The sequence below is a fragment of the Lacerta agilis genome, chromosome 2, assembly GCF_009819535.1.
Source record: "Lacerta agilis isolate rLacAgi1 chromosome 2, rLacAgi1.pri, whole genome shotgun sequence".
In the NCBI taxonomy this organism is placed as follows: Eukaryota; Metazoa; Chordata; class Lepidosauria; order Squamata; family Lacertidae; genus Lacerta; species Lacerta agilis.
In genome coordinates, this window is record NC_046313.1 from 100,326,678 (window position 1) to 100,346,257 (window position 19,580).

The window sequence follows — 19,580 nt, forward strand, 5'->3', positions numbered from 1 at the left end:
GGCCTCTTGTTTTGATTGGGACAAGAGAAAAGCGCTTCCCAGTGGCTGCACCTGAATTATGGCATCCCTTTGCCCTATGAATTACCATCAGCCTATTCCCTCGGTTGCTAAAGACCATTTTATTCTGGCAGGCTTTCATTGTATGTAACTGATAATGTTTTTTCGGTGCTGTTCTTGGCTCCCTGGTTTTGGCATCGTTGTTTCTACAAAATTGCAATTAATCCACCTTTGGTGCTCCTTCTGTACCACTAAGTTCAGATATATATGTTTTAAAAACTAGCGCATATATATTGTCAGAAAGGATGGGAGGCACCACCTTGGCTACCCCTAATTTTATATATATATATATATATATATATATATATATATATATATATATATATATATATATATATATATATATATATATATATATATAGTAGCCAAGGTGGTGCCTCCCATCCTTTCTGACCATTAGCCAAAGTAGCTGGGGATGATAGGCTGTTGGCTTCTGTCCACTGTTGGCCTCTGTCCGTCTTGAGGGACAATGGAGTACGCCTCCTAAGGTCAAGCCAAACCACTGTGTTAGCTTAGGGTTACCAGACGTCCCCGTTTCCTGAGGACAGTCCCCGGATTTGCGAATAAGTCCCTGGACAAATTCCATCCCCAGAATGTCGCCGGATTTCATCTAATGTCCCCGGGGAATGCAGCAGCGGCAGTCTCAGCAGCCCGGAGCATTTGGCTCTGGCTGGCTTCAGGAGCTGCTCAGAAGTCCCCATATGATGGTGGTGCAGGGGCTCTAAGATGCAGCTTCTGGACTGCTTCCACCTTCCCTGACCCCAGCAACTAAGCTGTGAAGGGAGTCCTCATGCTGCCTATCGAAGCAAGCAGGAGGGGGCAGGGATCTCTCGGTTAGGCAACGGGAAGCCTCCCTTCCCAGCTGAGGAATCGCCGCCACCTCCTGCTTGCACGCAAGTAGGAATGGGATTGGGGTTGCTCCGATGGGAAGGTAAGCATTGCGCTGCCGGAGCCTCACCGCCACCGCCGCTCTTGGCCCTCCTTCTCCGCCTTCCGTGCCTGATCCACCGCGCACCCGCTTCCCCACCACCAACAACTCAGGGGCTGCCCAGGCTCATGGAGAAAGGAGATAGAAGCCTCAGAGGAAGGGGAAACATGGCGATTGAGGTCAAGGTGGTGGCCACCTCTCTGCCACCGCCATAGCTGCAGCATCAACATCCCGAACGTGTAGTATGTATGTATGTATGTATGTATGTATGTATGTATTTATTTTGTCCCCGGATTCACTGAAAAAAATCTAGTAACCTTCTGTCAGCTGTACCAAAGACAATGCATAGGACTGTCCCGTTAAAACAGCACAGAACCACATCAAGTAGAGGGCTGTGCCTGTCCGCTCAAGGCTGATTTGCTCCCTGGTTATGGCTTGCTGCCTTCACGTTATGCAACGTCACGGTTTAAGCTTCTTCTCTGTGGGCAGCAGCAAGAATTTGGGGGGGGTGCATTGTGGGGAGAGAGTTCAGGGGCCGCCTGGCTGTTCCCGATCTCAGTGGCGCAGAAGGATTGATTCCAGCAGGAACCCACCACCTTGCTCCTCCAGAAGCGGGTCTCCGTGCGCTCCTTTCCCAAAGCTCTCTCCTTCCAAAGCTTCATTGAGGTAAGAAGAAGGCCGTGGGGATACGGACAGAGGAAGAGAAGAAGACAGGGTGGCACAAAACCTCTAGGCAAGGAAGGATCTCAGGCTGCTGAGGCCCAGCTGTGCTGCGCAGGTTGGATTCCTTCTCAGCTTGGCTCTGCGTTCTGTGACATCTTGCTGTGTCAAGTCTGATTACTCTAATCTTCTACAGGCTTTCCCCCACCACCACCACCACCACAAGAAGGGACTCTGCTTAGAAGCTGGGCATTGACAGCATGAAAGCAGCCTTTGTGTGTAGCCCCTGGCAGTCGTTAGGTATATAAGGGGGAGAGGGAGGGGGGGAATGAATTCTTTACATGCCAGGGGAAGCCATCAAGGGAAAACTTTTCTGCTCATCACCTTGAAGAGCCTGCTGTCCCCCGATGCTTCTCTGCCCCTCTTACTCGGCGAGTAGAATGGGTGTGCAAGGAGCTGCATGCCACCAGCCCTTTCTCCAGCGCAGGATGCAGAAGGTGCCTGTCCGCACATAGTGGCATGCGCAGCGGGGGCAGAATAAGAAAGGTCCGTTTTTCAAAAGGGGGCCGGCGTTGTGCCTTTTCTCTGACACGCATTGCCAAAGCCAGGAGAGTTAAATTGAAACCACTGCAGGGAACGGCACTGAACTCTTTAAAATCATGGGAGCTGCTCATGGGAAAAAGGTAATACTTTTTCGCTATGTGTTTCCACTTTGGATGAGACGGCACTGCCTAGCTAGACATTACTGGAATTAACTAGCTGAGATGGATGTATCGGGATGGCTTAAGTGCCAAACTGGATGTTACTTTGATTGCACAGAAGACAGGGCTGTTTAATAATAATAATAATAATAATAATAATAATAATAATAATAATAATAATAATTGCAGGTGCAAAAGAGGTGGCTGCCATCAGGTTCATGAGGAGGAGAGGTTTGTCCCTTCCCTCTCCTCTGCAACAGTGACCCAGATGAATGTCCCTCCCTGCACCTGCCCCACACAGCACAACTATGAAGCTTAGGGTGAAAGCTCCCATTTGCACCAAAGGGAGCATTCCTCCCCCAAGACGCCTGGTCCTGGAGGGGGGATTTTGTCTGGATCATGGTTGGAGGGAGTCAGGATAAAGCTCCCCTCCCTGGGTGCTGCAGTCCTGTCCTGATAGCATCCCACCCTCCACACATGTACTTAAAGAAAAGGCACAGATCATAGAATCATAGAGTTGGGAGGGGACCCAGGGATCATCTAGTCCAACCCCCTGCAATGCAGGAATACACAGCTGTCCCAAACGGGGATCAAACCTGCAACCTTGGCATTATCAGTGCCATGCTCTAACCAATAGAGCTATCCAGACTGCAAGTGAGCAGCACACAGTTAGTGCAACTGGATGGCCCTTGTGGTCTCTTCCAACTCGATGATTCTATGATTCTATGATTCTATGTAGTGCGGCCTTAAGAAGCAGCCACTAGGTGGAATCTGTTCCCAACCTAGGACCTCTCCGGACATCCTTTTTATTGTACATCCATGATTATTCGTGCTCACGATGGGATCGGGGCAGTTATACGTGGTCCTGCTTTCAATGCTGCTTGTGCCATCAAAGGACTTGGGGAAGATATACTGCTTTGCTTCCAATTGGTGGATGTTCCATAACTTCCTTCTGAAGTACTGTAACTTTGCATACCACAGATGTTCCAGTTTATTTATTGTCCCACGATTGCTGTGCTACAGAGTACCTTCCAGATGGCAATAGTGGTACAACATTGGGGATGCATCACAGAACAACTAATACTGTAATGGGGAATGATGTGTGGATGATTAAGTATTAACCCACCACTAATAAATATGCTGCATCCATAAAAGGTAAAGGTAAAGGTAAAGGTACCCCTGACTGCTAGGTCCAGTCGTGGACAACTCTGGGGTTGCTTGCTCATCTCGCTCTATAGGCCAAGGGAGCCGGCGTTTGTCCGCAGACAGCTTCCAGGTCATGTGGCCAGCATGACTAAGCCGCTTCTGGCGAACCAGAGCAGCGCACGGAAATGCCATTTACCTTCCCGACGGAGCGGTACCTATTTATCTACTTGCACTTGGACGTGCTTTCGAACTGCTAGGTTGGCAGGAGCAGGGACCGAGCAACGGGAACTCAACCCCGTTGCGGGGATTTGAACCGCCGACCTTCTGATCGGCAAGCCCTAGGCTCAGTGGTTTTAGACCACAGCGCCACCCGCATCCCTATTCTGCATCCATAACCTATTCCAAAATACATGGGCAACCCCTTGCAATTAATCAGATGGATAAATCATCCATCTTTCGGGGGTGGGGAGTAGCTGTGATAGTTCAGTCAGTAGAGTATGAGCCTCTTATGGGTTCAAACCCCACATTGGGCAAAAGTTCCTGCATTGCAGGGGGCTGAACTAGATAACCCTCGTGGTCCCTTCCAACTCTACAGTTCTGTAATTCACAAAGCCAACGAAGAGAGCAGGACTTCATTGGCTAAGCTGGAATGCTGCAAGTATTGGTGTCATATTGAAAAGACGGTCCCAGGAGTATTCCCATGAATTCCCATGAATACTTTCATCCAAACAACAACAGCAACACATTTTTAAAAACACAACAACAACAACAACAACAACAACAACAACAACAACAACAACAACAACAATGTAACATGCTCACAAATGGTTTCCCATTAATTTTAGTGTCACAGGATTCTTTTTGGTTAAGTTTAATCAAATGGGACACGGATGGGCTGTGGGTTAAACCACAGAGCCTAGGGCTTGCTGATCAGAAGGTTGGCGGTTCGAATCCCCACAATGGGGTGAGCTCCCGTTGCTTGGTCCCAGCTCCTGCTCACCTAGCAGTTCAAAAGCACGTCAAAAGTGCAAGTAGATAAATAGGTACCGCTCTGGCGGGAAGGTAAAAGGCGTTTCCGTGCGCTGCTCTGGTTCGCCAGAAGCGGCTTTGTCATGATGGCCACATGACCTGGAAGCTGTACGCCGGCTCCCTCGGCCAGTAATGCAAGATGAGCACCGCAACTCCAGAGTCGGACACGACTGGACCTAAAAGTCAGGGGTCCCTTTACCTTTACCTTTACTAGCCAAGCACAGGAAGAGAGGTTTTTCCAGTCTCACTACTCTCTCTGCCGCAGCCTGATGAAATAGCTGCTAATGGAGACAATTCCAGGAACAGCGGAGCAACAAGCAAGTTAGTCCCAGTCAAGCCAATGGACAGGACCTTGCTATTTCCTCTCTCTTTCTAAGTACTGTCAGTGGCAGATGAAGCCGCTGGGGCACCCGAAGTGGCAAATATGACGCACACCCGGGGTCAGGGCGATCCGCCCACAGAGGCGGGGCAATCCACCCATGGGGGTGTGCCGATCCTCCCAGGGGTGCCAGCACCGCCCGCCGATCGCACAAATATGCCCAGTGTGCGGCACTGGACACCGGGGAGGATCAGCACACCCCCATGGGTGGATTGCCCGCCATCTGGATGCGAACGCCACCTGCAGGAGGGGTACATCTCCAGCAGCCAGCGCTGCACACTGATCAGTGGGCGGATTTTTGCAACAATTGCGAAAATCCGCCCGCCAGGGGTGTGAGTGCCGCTACGCCAATCCGCCTGGGGGGGGGGTTGTCCCAAAAAAACAAAAACCAAGGCATGGCACTTGGGGCTCCCCCTGCCCCCACCTTTGCCCGCCAGTGAGTACTGTATTGCTATTTGTTCACCACTTCCCTAAACAGTGATATTCTGGGGGGCAGCTCCACATGGATTGAGAATGCCTTTGATCTCTCTGTGTTAAAAAATCTCCTACTAGTCCCTTATCTTTATTCAGCTTCCCTCCTTTATTTTACTTTGAAGGAGAGAGTTATTTTAAACAAAAGCCAATTAGGATGGCCTGCCATCCCGATCTGACCTAATCCCATTGTCTGGTGTCTTCGTTCTTTCTTAATACTGTTTACCTGTCAAGGACCTTCATGTTCTCTCAGTGCCTCAAGTGCTTTAGCCCTTGTGCGAAGCCCTGCAAATTCTTTTTTCAATTACAATTGACATATAAGCTGATTGGGATAGAGGGAAGACCATGGTGAAGAGACTCTGGTAGTATTTGTACTGCTGCTCGCTCCTTTTTGGTTTGTTTGCTTTAAGGAGGGCAGGTGTTCACTCTTGCACAGGTGAGATGGAATGTGTAGGCCTTCAACCCCTGAAGAAGAGGCTTGCAAGGTGTTGAACACTGCTGCCGAAGGGAAGGGGGAGGGAGATATTCTTGCTGGGTGTTTGCAACATTTCTTCCCCTATACATAAAAATCTAAGGTTGTCGTCATGCTCTGCAGTTCATGTGGCCACTGGGCAGGAGATCAAGGAAGCATTGTTAATAAGCTGGTGATGCTTCTTTTCTGAAACTGTGCAGTAACTTCAGTCACCAGTGACTTTGTAATAAAATCAGTTCCATGGTAGATGCTGGAACCCCCAGAAACGTATCACTGCTCAGAGATTGGGGTGCATTTAGCAATACTCACAAGTTTCACCCTCATACATACTGAAACTGTTTTGTAATCATTCTCCCCTACCATGGAGGATTGTATAGTTCTTGGAGTAGGGTGTGGATCTGGGGATCGATAACAGAGAATTGTATGCTGCATTAGAAAGAAATTTAAGATAACACATCACACTAAACTCTCTCATATCTATGCATCTTAGAATGCAATCCCATGCACACTTAACTTGGGAGTGAGCCCTAACTGACAGATTCATCCAACCTTAACTTCTTTCACAACACTCACTCCAGTGTTATTTTCTTGAAGTCAGTGTTCTTCACCCTTGGGTCCCTAGATGTTGTCGGACTACAACTCCCATCATCCCCAGGTGGTTTCGCCCAGTGGTCAGAGGTGGTGGGAATTTGTGCTTCATTTCTCCTGCATATTCTCAGTCATACAGCACCCTACCCCATACTCTCCAACATTTCTCCGATGAAAATAGGGATTTATAAAACATATACATATACAGTGGTACCTCGCTAGACGAATGCCTCGCTAGACGAAAAACTCGCTAGACGAAAAGCATTCGCTAGCGAAAGGCTGTCTCGCAAGACGAATTTCCCTATGGGCTTGCCTCGCAAGACGAAAAATTTCCGCGATTTTTTTCCCCCATCAAACCGCTCTTTCCCCCATTGGTGCTTCGCAAGACGAAATTTTCGCTATACGATAGCACTCGCAGAACGAATTAATTTCGTCTTGCGAGGCACCACTGTACATACATATATAAAACATGTATGTATAAAACATATATAAAAACATGATTAAACATTAAACATTTTAAAACTTCCCAATACAGGGCTGCCTTCATATAGCTTGGGGTATCATAACTCGATCATAGAATCATAGAATCATAGAGTTGGAAGAGACCACAAGGGCCATCTAGTCCAACCCCCTGCCAAGCAGGAAACACCATCAAAGCATTCCTGACAGATGGCTGTCAAGCCTCTGCTTAAAGACCTCCAAAGAAGGAGACTCCACCATACTCCTTGGTAGCAAATTCCACTGTCGAACAGCTCTCACTGTCAGGAAGTTCTTCCTAATGTTTAGGTGGAATCTTCTTTCTTGTAGTTTGAATCCATTGCTCCGTGTCCGTTTCTCTGGAGCAGCAGAAAACAACCTTTCACCCTCCTCCATATGACATCCTTTTATATATTTGAACATGGCTATCATATCACCCCTTAACATTCTCTTCTCCAAGTTAAACATACCCAGCTCCCTAAGCCGTTCCTCATAAGGCATTGTTTCCAGGCGTTTGACCATTTTTCAACGTTTCAAACTTTTCAACGTTTATCAAATGAAACTAGGGACATCCTACCATATCCACTAACATTTCACTGATGAAAATAGGGATGTGCTAAGGAAAAGGGGGACATTATGGGATCAAATCAGGAAACCAGGACAGCTTCTGTAAATCTGGGACTTTCACTGGAAAATAGGGACACTTCACTTGGAGGATCTGCTATTCCCCTTTATCATCTTTGAACATCATATTTAATTATGGGAGTGGGGGGAAATTGACACCCTAAATGAGTCTGGGAGGAATTTCCGAAAGACGGAAATGTTTTTGTTTTTGTTTTTTGCATATATATATTTTTTTAAAAAAGCTCAACAACTTTGGGGGCGTCCTTTTTGAAATATGGCAACCCTAGTTGAACATTTTTCATCCCAACGACAAGAATGCATGTTCCTCAATTTGTAATGGGTAAAAAGAAGTAGGGGTAGGAAAAAGCAGACAAGAGATCTGTGTTTGTGGCCTGCCGAACAGAGGGCAGCTTTGGAGCATGAAAGGGAAAGGCCTCTTTTCATTCAGAGAAGCAGGCCGAAGGAGAACCCTCAGTGTTTCCAGGGGATTAGCATGTAATGCCAGCTACTTAGGCAGCTTGGTCATGTGTTTGTGCCAGAGTTTCAGGGCCTGGGACGGCATCTACTTTAAAGAGAAAGGGAGAGAGGTGCCGTCGCTTAAAAGGCTGAGCCATTCACATGCCCTTCTCTTAACTTACTTTTATATATTTCTCATCTGGAAAGCAAAGGCGAACAATGGGGAAAGAGCTCCACGAGTGGGGCAGGAAGGTGGGCTCAGAATTTATTTTCAACTTCTGCAGAGCCGCTGAGGAGCATTTGGCACGGTGGAGATATTATTGCTGTGGCATAGCAACAGTTAGAGGCCGAACCAGGAGCTGGGCAATGTGGGCATGTGCCGAGAGTTTTTAGGCTGCAAAGGGGCCTGGTCCAGTACTCGCTGCCAGCCAGAGTGAGAGCTCCATTTTGTGTTTTCCTCTAGAAAGTTATAGGAGAAGAGAGCCACGCATGGTGTGTCACTTGGAAGCTCTGTGTGACACTGTTTGATGAATGCTGGCGTGGACTTAGGACCCCTCCGGGGTGGTGGGTTTGTGGAGGCAGGGGTCATGGGTCATGGGTGGCCTTCCCCTGCATGCAAAGATGCATGCAAAGACAGTCTCAGGTGAACTGAGCAGACGAGACCAAGAGTGGGTCCAAGAAAGCAGTTTCTGCATGTGTTTTTAGAGGGAAGGGAGGGGCGGATGGGGCTCATCACCCTGGGAAGGTACCCCATCTAGAAGGGAAACTCTGCTCTTAAACCTCTGCAGCCCCTCGCAGTTCCAGAGGGTTCCCAGTTCCTCCAGAATTGCTATTCAGGGTGCACAAAGTCCTGCTGTGGGGAAGAGGAGAGACAAAAGCATCACTGTGCGAGCCGAACTCCACTAACAATCTCTATGGCAGGCATGAAACAAAAAGTTTAATCATTTATCTGCTGCTACTTCTGAGGGCCAGCTGGCTGTGCTGTGTGGCCAGCAGGTGGCAGTGCAATAATGTTATTGTTTCCATATGGCCAGCTGCAGATGCTGTAAAACAGGGGTCAGCAAACTTATTCAGCAGGGGGCCGGTCCACTGTCCCTCAGACTTTGTGGGGGGGGCGGACTATATTTGGGGGGGGTAAGAGCACCACGAGTTCTGGTGACTGCTTACCTGTGTCTTGTGAGCAGCAGGAGCTGGCGGCGGTGGCGGTGGAGGGACAGTGAGCGGCGCGCAAAAGGGCTCCGGTTAGGGGCTGCTTAAAATGGCGGCCGCTCAAGCGCTGCTGCTGCTGGCACCAACAAAGCACAGTCCCCCCCCCTTCTTCCTCTAGGCAGGGCGGGGAGAAGCCAGGAGGAGGGAAGGCGGCGGCAGCCTTCTATACCTCAGATATAGAAACAGAAGAGAGCCTTATGGGACTTCCTGGAGTCACACATAAGCCCCCAAAACTGACGGACATACACTTCCTTTGTACGGCAGTTATCTGGAACTATAATTCTGTGGGAACATTTGTAGGCCAAAGAGGTAGCCCAAATGGCAGCGTTATATGCTCCAACATTTCTCCAAAGAAAATAGGGACGTCCTATTGTGAAACGTGCAGAACATCCCCTCCTGTTGCACCTAGATCGAGTTTTAACAGCTAAACTGCTGAGGCGTCAAGCAGGCAAAGTGGACCTCTTTCACTTTTCCCTCCCCCTGAAGCTTAAATAGGAGTGCCCTGATAGGCAGAAGCAGTGGTAACAAGCCATATATCAGAGGTGAGCAGCAGCCAGCCTGGTGTGCTGGGATCCTTGCAAAGAATGTGTGATTGATGAACTTTGGTCTGTTTACTGTTTTGAGCAAGAGCACATTCTCGGGGTCACTGATTAGCTAGGCCTTTAGCGCAGCATAACCCTACACATATTGTAAAGAGCTATGTGATCCCCGGATGAAAGGCAGTATAGAAACGTAATAAATAATAGTCATGTTGTTATAGATCTAGGGTACCAAAGTCCATTAGCGAATGGTAGACATTAAAGAACAGTAGTATTTAGATAGCATTTGGAGTACTGGAGAGAAGATTCCAGGCCAGTGGAAAAACACGGGCTAAACTCCCTTTCCAGGCCAGGGCCTCACCTGGGACAGAGGCTGTTAACATGACAAAATATGTTGATGGCCCATCCCAGAGGAATCCTTGGGTCTGTGCAAGACACAACCCCAGTAATCACAGAAAGGAGCAGGAGTTACGCTAAGACTACACCATGTCATTACCAAGGAGGGAAGTTTAGTCTGAAGACTATCCCTGCCTTCGGGTCTGGCCGTGACCAGAAGGATACAGGTATCAACAGGCATGTCCCACGTGACACACAAGCATGTTTTAAATTCACAAAGCAAGAATGTATAGGCTACTCTTAAACTGCGATCCTATACACATTTACATGGATGGGAGCAAGCCGCACTGATTGTAGTTACAGGTAGGTAGCTGTGTTGGTCTGCCATAGTCAAAACAAAATAACAAAATAGCAAAATTCCTTCCAGTAGCACCTTAGAGACCAACTAAGTTTGTTCTTGATATGAGCTTTCATGCGCACGAAAGCTCATACCAAGACCAAGCTTAGTTGGTCTCTAAGGTGCTACTGGAAGGATTTGTTTTTTATTTTTATTTTTTTGTTCGCACTGATTGTAGTGAGGCATGCTTGCAAATAAAGCAGCTGGCTGAAACAGAGGCCAGGGAGTGTTTGCTGCATCTTCCATGTGATAGCCCTTCAGATCTTTGAAGTTGGCTCTTCATATCTCTTCTCAGCCTCCTCTTTTCCAGGCGACGTTTATATGAATTACAGACCATGGGCAGATAAATCCCTTTTCTTTCACTCTGCAGTGTGCTTTAGTCAGCTTTTGCCAAACTAATGCCCAGAATATTTGTATTCTGCTGGTCTGGCAACCAACATGAACAGTGAAAGAGGATAAACTGTCAATGGGACCACTTGGCTGTTTGTCATGGAGCCTGCCATGACACCATGGTAACGGGACACTGTGATGAAGCCTATTAATGAGGCATTGTGCCTGGTGTCAATATAAAATCATAACTTCCCTGCTATTAAAAACCCATCGGGGATGTTGTTCATTTTGCGAAGCTCAGCCAGAAACTTTGTAGGACTATTACTATTCCCAGCTTGTCCTCTCTTGAACTTATCATAGAATCATAGAATCAGAGTTGGAAGAGACCACAAGGGCCATCCAGTCCAACCCCCTGCCAAGCAGGCAACACCATCAAAGCATTCCTGACAGATGGCTGTCAAGCCTCTGCTTAAAGACCTCCAAAGAAGGAGACTCCACCACACTCCTTGGCAGCAAATTCCACTGTCGAACAGCTCTTACTGTCAGGAAGTTCTTCCTAATGTTTAGGTGGAATCTTCTTTCTTGTAGTTTGAATCCATTGCCCCGTGTCCGCTTCTCTGGAGCAGCAGAAAACAACCTTTCGCCCTCCTCTATATGACATCCTTTTATATATTTGAACATGGCTATCAGATCACCCCTTAACCTTCTCTTCTCCAGGCTAAACATACCCAGCTCCCTAAGCCGTTCCTCATAAGGCATCGTTTCCAGGCCTTTGACCATTTTGGTTGCCCTCCTCTGGACACGTTCCAGCTTGTCAGTATCCTTCTTGAACTGTGGTGCCCAGAACTGGGCACAGTATTCCAGGTGAGGTCTGACCGGAGCAGAATATAGTGGTACTATTTCTTCCCTTGATCTAGACGCTATACCCCTATTGATGCAGCCCAGAATTGCATTGGCTTTTTTAGCTGCTGCATCACACTGTTGACTCATGTCAAGTTTATGGTCTACCAAGACTCCTAGATCCTTTTCACATGTACTGCTCTCAAGCCAGGTGTCACCCATCCTGTATTTGTGCCTTTCATTTTTTTTGCCCAAGTGTAGTACTTTACATTTCTCCCTGTTAAAATTCATCTTGTTTGCTTTGGCCCAGTTCTTGTCCAGCTACTTCCCAGCATGGAAATTAGGATTTTTTCTCTCTCTCTCAAAGATAGATAATGCAACATTACAACAACAAGCACTCGTGGCTCTGAAGAGCATTGTGTCATATGATACTAGTTGAAAACTATTGTGTGTTGAGGTCAGGGAATAAAGGTAATATAATATTTCTGTGTTACTTAAAAAATAAGCAGATGCCTCACTTTACACTTCTTTGCCTGTGAAGCAGGAGACAGGAAGGACAAATAGGAGACACTTTGGCAAGCTGACAAAGGGATGAGCAGAAAAATCGTTGAGTTCTGGGACTATAAGTCAATGTGAAGAAAACCAAGACAATACATGGAAGAGTAAAAACAGTCTCCCCCAAACTCTTCATGCTGCAGGAAAGTAAAATGGGGGGGGGGGGTAGATGGGTTCACTGCAAATTATTGTGGAGGAGGTGAATTTTTCCTAAAGTTTTCTCAGAGAACTGTACTCTGCAAGATTACTTTTAATATTGAATTAAACTCTGTGATAAGATAATTAATAATAATAATAATAATAATAATAATAATAATAATAATAATAATGTATTATTTATACACCGGCCATCTGGCTGGGTTTCCCTAGCCCCTTTGTGCAGCTCCCAACAGAGTATTAAAAACACAATAAAACATCAAACATTAAAAACTTCCCTAAACAGGGCTGCCTTCAGATGTCTTCTAAAAGTCAGGGAGTTTTTTATTTCCTTGATATCTGATCTGAGGGTGTTCCACAGGGTGGGTGCCAATACCGAGAAGGCCCTCTGCCTGATTTCCTGTAACCTCACTTCTCGCAGGGAGGGAACCACCAGAAGGCCCTCGGCACTGGGCTGTTTAGGGCTTTAAAGGTCAGCACCAACACTTTGAATTGTGCTCGGAAACATACTTGGAGCCAATGTAGATCTTACAGGATCAGTGTCATATGGTCTTCGCGACCACTCCGTCACCAGAACATGCTGTGCTTTGCCTCCACAGTCGAAAGAAGTAAAATTTCTGAATACTAGTTGCTGGACTGTGGTGGAGAGGGATCTTGTGCTCAGTTCCCACTTGCAGGTTTCTCAGAGGAATCTGATTCCTACAAGCAACCATGAGAACATGATGCTGGACCAGATGGCCCATTGGCCTGATCCAACAGCCTCTTCTGATGTCCTTATGGTGAAAGAAGGAAGCCATGGGCCTAAAGACAAGGACTGGAAGGGGTAGAAAACCAACCACCCTTTTTTGCCTTCAGTGATGGTGACGATAATGATAATGTTGGCTTTGTGGGCACTAGGGGGAAGATCTCAAAGACGCCATTGTATCCAAGGTGCCACAAATGGCAACCTCTGGACTGGAATGAATGCCTTAAAACCAGAAACCAGAAAAACAAGCATACCTTAAAGGCGGTGATGGCCACCCACTTGGATTAGACAAATTCATGGAACAGGCTATCAATGGCTACTTGTCACAATGGCTAGGGTCTACTACCATTGTTCAATGCAGCATGATTCTGAACTCTAGTTGCCAGAAACTATAGGAAGAAGAAGAAGAAGAAGAAGAAGAAGAAGAAGAAGAAGAAGAGGAGGAGGAGGGGGAGGGGGAGGGGGAGGGGGAGGGGAGGGGGAGGAGGGGGAGGAGTTTGGATTTGATATCCCGCTTTATCACTGCCCTAAGGAGTCTCAAAGCGGCTAACATTCTCCTTTCCCTTCCTCCCCCACAACAAACACTCTGTGAGGTGAGTGGGGCTGAGAGACTTCAAAGAAGCGTGACTAGCCCAAGGTCACCCAGCAGCTGCATGTGGAGGAGCGGAGACACGAACCCGGTTCCCCAGATTACGAGACTACCGCTCTTAACCACTACACCACATTAGCAGATTGCTGTAGCATTCGGGTCCTGCTTGTGGCATCTGGGTGACCACTGTGGAAGCAGGATGCAGGGCTAGATATCCACTGGTCTGATCCAGCAAGACTCTTCTTTTAGTCTTACAATTAACACAATTTGATGGGAATCCATTTTGGAGTTTGTACCAAACAACCTGTAGCACTGGGGATGGGAGGGGGGAGGTTAAAGACACTGCTTTATTGTGTTGTCTGGTTTGGGGCCCAGCTCACTGTGGACAGTACACCCTAGAAATAGTGAGCCCTGCTGGGAAGCCAAGGCTGTCGCCTGCCCTTCTTGCTTTCTATGCTTTGAGCTGCCTTCCTTTCCATTAGTATCATTCTCGTCTCTCTTCTTTTGCCACCCCCATCCTGTGTGCTCAGAGTGCCTCATCCTAATCTTTGCTGTGACATGAAACCATTCACTTGCCATTCTTTATAAAGCTGAAGGGAACTTAAAGAAGCTGAGTGAGAGACAGCAGTCAATGATCTTAGCCTCCTGGCTAAGTGCCAGCCGACAAATCTTGCTGCCAAAGCTGATGGCTCCACTCTCTAAAAAATCGCCACCAAAAAAATGACCTCCTTTGAAGCCAGTGCCACAGCGGTGACAGCAGCATAATAGCCCTTGTATTTTAGAGTGCTTCAGAGCTGCTTGCCAATTCTCGGGTGAGGAGACTCATGCAACGGACTTCACATGTTCTTAGCCTGACACCCATGAGGCGCTTGTCTTCTCTGTGGCCCTGTCTAGCAGTGCGTTCTGGGAAATCATCCAACACCTGATATCTAGAGAGAAACATCCTTGATTTATTTCAAATACGACTAAGCCAAAATTAATCAGGATATATTTTCTGACAAATTTTTGGAAAATAGTGTTCCCTTTTATTTATTTATAAGCTTTCTCAATGGCCCTTCACCATAAGGTCCCAGTGATATAATACATAGTTACAAAAACAAGTGCAATGTGTTCCTACCAAAAATGGAACATTGTAATTTCAGCAAAATTAATGGGTCTCCAGAAAAACTCAAAATATTTTAACTGTCAAAGGTCAGGGTAAAGAGGTGTGTCTTCAGCATATGGCAGAAGCTGTGCAGTGAAAAAGTTAGATGTGGCTATGTGAGGAGGGAGTGCCACAATTTATGGGGTGCCACAGAGAAAGCCGTCTGTCTCCCAGGCTGTACGTCTGAGGGTGGTGGAACTAACCACTTTTGTCGAGTTGTTTCTGAAGGAAAATTCCAGTCCTGCCCAAGAGAATATAAAGGGGGTAGGGACATAAGAGCTCTGTTGGATCAGACCCAACATCCTGTTCTCACTATATTCTGCAAAATGGCTTTCCAAATTTCTTCATCGATGAATTTTGGACACAACGGGGATCCAGTTTTTAGTACTGTTCAATATTATTTTAAAATAACTAAAGGAAGCAATGGGTTTGTCCCCACTACTCCTACCAGTTTCCATCCCCTCCTCCCACTCCTTCTTTCAATCAACCAGCATGAACCAACGTTAGAATTTCATTCAACGTTAAGTGAGCTGATTTCCCCCCCCCAAAAAAAGAGGGTTTTTCTGAGGAAAAGCTGTTGGAAAATTCCACCTCCTCACCCAAGAGGATTCAGCTAAAAGCCCCAATATTAATGATTTTGCTGCTCACACAAATAGTCCACAATGTGGAGTAATCCTTAGAAGTAAGTGCCACTGAGTTCAAAGGGTCTTCCGCCCATGTAAGTATGCATAGGATTGCAACCTTTGCAGTGCAATCCCACTCATGTTTACTCATAAGTTTCTACTGAATTCAATTGGGCTTTCTTCAAGGTAAGCGGATTTAGGAATGTATCTTAAATCTCTTTCTGACTGGTAATTTAAGGTGCAATCCTACACCCACCGATCCAGAAATAAGTCCCATTGAACAAAATAGGACTTACTTAGTAGGCATGTATAGGATTGCTGTGTTTATACATCTTAAGATTTCTTAATCACCGCAGTCTCTTCCCAGTTCATGAGATCAGATTTCGAACAGCCATAATATAGTGATGGCAATATTATTTTATGCAGACCTGAATCTATTCAAAGGCACTCCTGCCATGGAGCAATTAAATTCGCATTATTGGTACTTAGATTATGTGCGGGCTGGCAGCTGGCTTCGTCAAATCAAAGCAAGAATGCAACCACAGATTACTGGCGGCATTCATCCCATTGAAAGGTAACTCTATGCTAGCCAGGCGTGGGGAAATTATCATATGATTAATACTTAGCGTAGGAGAGCAGAGCAGGCATAAAGCTTTGACAATGGCATGGCATGCTCTCTTTCAGGAGAGCCATAAAGTGAGGAACCTGTGTGGAACGCACATTTTGCCACTGGAGAAAATGTAGCGGCAGGGAAAAGAAAAATGAAGAGAGAGAAATGTTGCCGAATGTGTACTTCTGCTGATCCACTACCGAAATAGAAATGAAATGAAATTTCAGCAAGCAAAAACTCCTCAAATTTGAAACTATTGGATTAATTCTGAGTTTCTTAACAAATCTAGAGATGCTTATAAAACTCTCTCATATAACACACACGGGGGTGGGGAGAGGGAGAGGGACAGACACATACACACAATTTGCTGTCAAAGGAACATGAGCTATTGAAAAGTTTGCTGATACAATATTCCTTACACCTGATAGGAACTTAGGAAGCTGTATTATACCAAATCAGGCCATTGGACCTCCTAACTCAGTATTGTCAACTCTGATTGGCAGCAGCTCTTGACAATTTCAGGCAGGGAAATTGCCAGCTAGACCTGGAAATTGAATATGGAACCCTCGCCTCCTCCCGTGTGCAGAGGAGGGCAACCAAGGGTCTGGAAAACCAAGCATTATGAGGAATGGTTGAAGGAGCTGGGTATGTTTAGCCTACATAAGAGGAAACTGACAGGAGATATGATAGCCATCTTCAAATATATTAAGAGCTGTCACATACAAGCTTGATGGACTCGAACCAGTGGCTTCAAATTACAAAAAAGGAGATTCTGACTAAACATCAGGAAGAACTTTCTGATGGTAAGAGCTGTTTGAGAGTGGAACGGACTCCCTCAGGAGGTTGTGGACTTTCCTTCCTTGGAGGATTTTAAGCAGAGGTTGGATGGCCATCTCTCAAGGATACTTTAGTTGAGATTCCTGCATTGCAAGGGGTTGGATTAGGTGACCCTTGTAATTCTATGATTCTATGAAGCAGGTGCTCTACCACTGCGCTATACAGGAGAAATGGTGGGGATACTTCTACCTCCCCCGGCATCTGCTGCCTGAGGCAGTTGCCTCACTCTGCCTACATGTAGGGCTGGTCCTGTCTTTCATGCACACTTGGCACATTGCAGGTGGCAGGGAGACAAGGAACTAGGCCTCAACGATTGGACAGGCAGGCTTATATATTTGGTCCCAGGTTACTTAGGGTCGTGATCTGAAGCACACTAAGGAGTAATTCTGCCATTTAGGTACAATTTCAGAGTAAACGTGGACAGGATCTTGATCTGAAGCACACTGACTAAGGAGTAATTCTGCCATTTAGGTACAATTTCAGAGTAAACGTGGACAGGATTGTGCTGTAAAAAACAACCCCCATAATCTTGAATTAAGCCTGGAAAGAGTTCGCTAGCCATTAAAGTAGGAAGAGGCTCACCTCTTAATAAAATGCTCTAATAGTTACCATTATATAATAAGTTAATTTCCAAGCACAAAAGCTGGGAGGTTAAAATATCTTAAGATCTTGCTCATCTGCCCTTAGCAGGAAATACATTCAATACACTTTCACACGCGCATAACACACATATCCTAGGAGTATATTTTATTAGATTCAGTGTAATATCCTGATTTGATGCTAGTTAATTAACTTGCTCCCGAGAAAGACGAGCCGGCTATGATTCAGTGCAACGGTTTTAACCAGATGACTCGGTGGTGTCACGCCACCTCACGTCATGCTGTATTTCTCTCCACAGGAAATTTGAAATGTTAGCTCTCAGAAAAACAAGTCGCAAGATCAATTTGATAGAAGAGAATCATAAAATGGCCGAGTGCTCTCTGCACACACCATTTTCCTTGTGCTTTAGTAGCTATGCCATAGGTCAGCCCTGTTAGTACTTTTAAAAAAATCTATGCCACACAGCCAGTGTGGTGTAGTGGTTAAGAGTAGTAGACTCGTAATTTGGTGAACCGGGTTCGCGTCTCCGCTCCTCCACTTGCAGCTGCTGGGTGACCTTGGGCTAGTCACACTTCCCTGAAGTCTCTCAGCCTCACTCACCTCACAGAGTGTTTGTTGTGGGGGAGGAAGGGAAAGGAGAATGTTAGCCGCTTTGAGACTCCTTCGGGTAGTGATAAAGCGGGATATGAAATCCAAACTCTTCTTTTTCTTCTTCTTCTTCTTCTTCTTCTTCTTCTTCTTCTTCTTCCACATTTATGCGGCACACAAGATAAAAAAAATAGAGATATAGATAGATACAAGCTTTTATATTTGTTGGAAGCCACCCAGAGTGGCTGGGCCAACCCAGTCAGATGGGCAGGGTACTACTACTACTACTACTACAACAACAACAACAACAAATTTGCAGCAATAAAATTATCAGTTTTAACAGTTTAAAAGCCTGATAAAGTAAGACCTTCACCTGCATCAGGCAAGTCTTCCAGGGGGCAGAATTTCATTAACAGGGAGCCAAAACTAAGGAGTCCCCTTCCTCAGATATCACCCACCTCACTTGTGGCAGCAGGAGCACTCAGAAAAGCACCTTCACAGGGGAGCTAGGGGGCCTGGCTCCTCCTAAATATTCTCTGCCCCCCTCATTTTTCTACATACAAATTATTAAATCAACCAGAAAGACTTTGTTTGAAAGGTCCTTTGTCATGCTATCTTCCCTCTCAAGAAGCCAAACAAGCCATCCATACCTCCCTAGCTAGATTGCAGCAGTGTGAGGGGGGGGGGTTGGTTTATATTTCATTTCTTTGACCACAAAGCAAAGGCGGGGGCATTGAGCAGGATGACTCAGCAGCACATCTTTCCCTCTAGAATGGCTAGCAATCCTATACAGCCAGGGTTATATTGAGCTCATTCCTACTTAGAGTAAACCCACTAAAACTGATGAACCTTAGTTTGTCGTGTCTATTAACTTCAATAGGTCTGAGGTAGCTCCAAAGTTGTGCAATTCCCTCCCCACAGCAGTGGATCTGGCACCTCCATTGTGTATTTTTTATTTTTATTTTTTTGCCAAATGCTGAACACAAACCTCGTCATACAGTAATTCAGTTAGCAATTCAGTATATTCCACTATAGTGGGGGAGCAGGGCCGGCGCGTCCATTTAGGCGAACTAGGCAATTGCCTAGGGCGCCAAAATGGAGGGAGCGCTGGCCAGGCTTGGGCAGGACGGGCTAGCCAGCCCCGTCTCGTCCATTGGGGCTGGTGGCATGGCGCACCAGGGCGCCGGCCCCCCAGGGGTGCCCCCGTGAGCCGCCCGGCATACCAGGCACCCCCTCCCCAACCTGCCCCCACGGGCGGGTGGGCAGGCGGGCGTTCGCGTGCTGGTGGCACAGCCGCTGCCACCCATTCTGCTCCCGGGCGGGCTGCGAGCCAGCCACCCAGCCCCGTCTTCGAGCGCAGCGAGTGGGGGGAGCCACGCGGCCCCGCCGGCAGCCTCCCCCTGCCCTCATGGGCGGCCGGGTGCTTGCGCCGCCCGCCCTCTCCCTCAGACACCCCGGACGCATGGGGGCACTGGAAGGATCGCCGCGCCATGG

General features: G+C 46.9%; 1 protein-coding gene across 1 annotated transcript in view; it reads left to right on the forward strand.

Moving 5' to 3' along the window:
* Positions 1-2,310: 2,310 nt before the first annotated feature.
* The window catches only part of FAM107A (family with sequence similarity 107 member A), a 57,827-nt gene continuing 40,557 nt past the window's right edge, over positions 2,311-19,580 (forward strand). Inside the window, exon 1 of the mRNA XM_033141331.1 lies at positions 2,311-2,328. The gene's annotated coding sequence lies outside the window, so the exon portion shown is untranslated. The remainder of the gene's footprint in view (positions 2,329-19,580) is intronic.